Here is a 4,107-nt window from a genome sequence, read left to right as displayed (position 1 = left end):
CTGCTCCTATGGTCGGTCTGCTAGTCAACGGCAACAGAACACTGAACACAGGTCCAGTACATTTTCTGGAAAGTTTAGGTCTCCGCAGACCAAAGTTACTTGGATACAAGCTTTGCTTTAGGTCACTCTATCAAAATTTTATAACTTCTTCCTTTCGTGTGCCCGAGAACTGCTTTGATTAGTGTCATCGCCCTGATTGGTGGCAACCAGCTTTGGGCTAAGCTCCAGAGATAGTCTGTAAGTGCCCTGCAGACTGGGCACTTCTCGTGCGGGCTTTTCAGTATAAATCTCGCTCGTTTCAGGCTTGCCACCTGCTTCCTTCTTTTCCTCCCCATAATGCCAACTTATATACACCTACCTAACTGGCACGGTTTTATGAGAGACAATTTAGAATTGCAGGGGTCACTCGGGGGAACTCTAATGTGAATAAGATTGTTCACTGAAGAGTCACTTTAGAACAAACTGAATTAAAGATATACTAATGAGATTTTTTTTGCCCCAAAGTGAGAGCATTTGGTTTAATGTGGAAGATATCTGCTTTTTTATTTCTGTATTTCAGGAATTAATAATTGCTGGCTTTTTAGAATGGCTTACTAAATTATCAGGGGTCCACGTTTTCTCAGACCCAGGAGTATGTCACTATTTTGAGTGGGTCTGCATCTAGTTATTTTTCTGCACCTAAACTTTATTCACTCCCTTGGCAGAGAGAATGTTATTAGCCTTTTACAGTATAATGACATACTCGTCAGAAGCCAGATTCTTTTTTTCTGTTCTTCTTTTTTTCCCCTCTCTTGTGATACTTTTGAGATTACATACATATAAAAATTCTGTTGTTATTCAGACACTCCAGGAATATCTAGGCAAGATAAACTGTTAAAATGGTTTAACATAATGGAATGTTGTTAAGCTACAAATTATTACATGAATAATGTACCAAAGAAATATAACTATAATTCAGGTAGTAAAATGATTAAGCTAATTCATGCCCAGATTAATACAAGGTTTTTTTTGTAGTGTTTAATATCTAAATAGCAATTAGATTAAGGGTGGTGGATACTGTTGATAACTGTCTTCACTGATTTTTGTCTCATGCTAACAGTTTCTGAGAGATTAATCTTTACCTCCAATTGCAATTTTCCTAATTTTTCCCTTTAATTTTTATAAATTTTGCTTCATGTGTTTTAAAACTTTGTGGTTTGTCACATAAACATCGAAAAATTGTATTACTGATGTACTGACCTTTTTACCATTATTAAAAGCTCCAAGCCTTCTCATGCTTACTGTTCCTAAGAAATTTTCCATCCATGTAATTTTAACCGATCTCTCTTGATGCTTAAGGTATGCATCTTGAAGGGAGCATCTAGTTACTTTTTAATCCGTTCAGTTCTTGCCTTTGTATAGTCAGTTAACATTTAATGTAATTATTTATGTGGTTATATTTAGGGCTACCATTTCAGTATTCGTTCTGTTTCTCTCTCTTGTTACTTCTTCCTCTGTTCCTCCTTTCCTGCTATCCTTTGGACTAATTAAAGATTTTTAAGCATTCCATTTTTATTATCAGCTTTTTAGCTGTACCTCTTTGCCTTATTTAACTAATACTTATTTTCGTGATTTAAATCCTCTTTTCACAGTCATCTGAGAGTTATTATTGTGTAATTCATGTGAAATGTATGTACTTTATAAGTATTGCATCTATGTATATTTTGCATCATCAGTTATCTGTATATTAAGTAAATTAAGAAAAAATAGTATTTTATACTTATCCAGATATTTAGCATCTCTGGAGTTCTTCCTTCCTGGAGACCCAGGTTTCCTGTGTCATTTCTTTTTGGCCTGAAGAACTGGAGCATTTGTTGTCGTGCAGTTCTGCTGGCAGTGAATTTTCTCTAATGTCTCGTATTTGAAAATGTCTTTATTTTGCTTTTATTCTGAAAGAACATTGTCTTTGAATATAGAATTGTGCTTTTTTCCTTTGCAGAAGTTAAAGATATTGTTCCTCTTCTTTCTTCCGCCCTAGTTTTCTGATGCGACCTTTTTTTTGTGTGTGCCTACGGCACCTGGTCTTCCTAGGTGGTCTCCCATCCAAGTACTAACCAGGCCCCACCCTGCTCAGCTTCCGAGATCAGATGAGATCGGGCACGTTCAGGGTGGCATGGCCGTAGACTGCGATCTTTTTTTTCAAACGTCAGCAGTTGTTTGAATCATTGCTTCCCTCTGCAGTATCATTTTTCTTCAGCTGCTTTCATGATTTTTTCTATTACAGTTAATATACAATATTATGAGTTTCGGGTGCACAACATAGTAGTTAGACATTTCCCTGGTAAATCTAGTCCCCATCCGACACCACACATACTTGTGACAATATTATTGACTATATTCCCTGTGCTGTACTTTACATCCCCATGACTGTTTTTACAACTGGCAATTTGTACTTCTTAATCCCTTTACCTTTCTTACCCATCCCCCAAGCCCCCTCCCAGCAGGCAACTATCAGTTTGTTATGAGCTTGTTTCTGTTTTGTTTATATATTTTGTTTCCTACATTCCACAAACAAGTGAGATTATATGGTATTCGTCTTTGTCACTCAGCATAATACCCAGTAGTTCCATCCATGTTGTGGCAAACAGCAAGATTTTATTCTTTTTATGGCTGAGTAATATTCCATTGTACCTGTGTGCCACTTCTTTATCCGATTGTCTATCAGTGGACACTTAGGTTGCCTCCATATCCTGGCTATTATAAATAATGCTGCAATGAACATAGGGGTGCGTATGTCTTTTTGAACTAGTGTTTGAGATTTCTTTGGATAAATACTCAGGAGTGGGATTGTCAAGTCATATATTAGTTTTATTTTTTAATTTTTTGAGGTAACTCCATACTGTTTTCCATAGTGGCTGCACCAATTTGCAGTCCCACCAGCAGGGTAGGAGGGTTCCCTTTTCTCCACGTCCTAGCAAACACTCGTTTGTGGACTTATTGATGATAGCCATTCTGACGAGAGTGAGGTGTTATCTCATTGTGGTTTTTCTTTTCTTTTTTTAAGTTTATTGGGGTAACATTGGTTAATAAAATTATATAATTTTCAGGTGTACATTATAATTTGACATCTATATATTGTGTGATTACCACCCAGAGTTCAGTTTCCTTCAGCTACCATATATTTAATCCCCTTTACCCACTTCACCCTCCACCACACATCCTATACTTGACCCCCTTTACCCTGTCTATCTCTTCCCTCCTCCCCCACCCCCTACCCTCTCTGGTAACCACTAGTCCATTGTCCATGTCCCTGAGTCTCTGTTTGTCTTGTTCATTTGTTGCTTTTAGGTTTATATGCCACATATAAGTGATATCATGTGATTTTCAACTTTTTCAGTCTGGCTCATTTCGCTTAGCATGATTATCTCAAGGTCCATCGATGTTGTCTTTATAGAGAATCATGTCATTCAAGAATAGTTGACATATATACAATATTCCATTGTATATATGTACCACAGCTTCTTTAGCCAATCATCTATCGTAGGACACTTTGGTTGCTTCTTGGCCACTGTGAATAGTGCTTCTATGATCATCGGTGTGCAAATATCTTTTCGGATATGTTTTCAAGTCTTTGGGGTAAATACCCAGTAGAGGGATTGATGGATCATATGGTAGATCAATTCTTAGTTTTTTGAGGAAACTTCCATACTATTTTCCAAAGTGCTATACTAATTTGCAGTCCCACCAGCAGTGTATGAAGATTCCTTTTTCTCTGCATCCTCTCCAATATTTGTTATTACTTGTTCTGTTATTATAGCTATTCTAACAGGTGTGAGATGGTATCTCATTGTGGTTTTGATTTGCATTTTCCGATCAGCTAGCGATGTTGAGCATCTTTTTATATATTTGTTGGCCATCTGTATGTCCTCTAGGGAGAAGTGTCTGTTCAGGTCCTCTGCCCCATGTTTTGATTGAATTGTTTAGGCTTTTTTGTTGTTATTGAGTCGTATGAGTTCTTTTTTGGATATTAGGCCCTCATCAGAGGCGTTGCTTGCAACTATATTTTCCCATTCGGATGTTTGTCTCTTTACCTTGTTGACGGTTTCTTTTGCTGCGCAGAAGCTTTTT

At 37.2% G+C, this 4,107-nt stretch overlaps 1 non-coding gene across 1 annotated transcript; it reads right to left on the bottom strand.

Annotated features, from left to right (window-relative positions):
• Positions 1-2,045: 2,045 nt before the first annotated feature.
• LOC111744653 lies at positions 2,046-2,164 on the bottom strand. Its single transcript, XR_002782270.1, has one exon. It is a non-coding gene; the product is annotated as a 5S ribosomal RNA (ribosomal RNA).
• Between the last annotated feature and the right edge of the window lie 1,943 nt (positions 2,165-4,107).

Source organism: Pteropus vampyrus, unplaced genomic scaffold, assembly GCF_000151845.1.
Source record: "Pteropus vampyrus isolate Shadow unplaced genomic scaffold, Pvam_2.0 Scaffold138, whole genome shotgun sequence".
NCBI lineage: Eukaryota > Metazoa > Chordata > Mammalia > Chiroptera > Pteropodidae > Pteropus > Pteropus vampyrus.
This window is presented reverse-complemented; position numbering and strand designations above follow the sequence as displayed.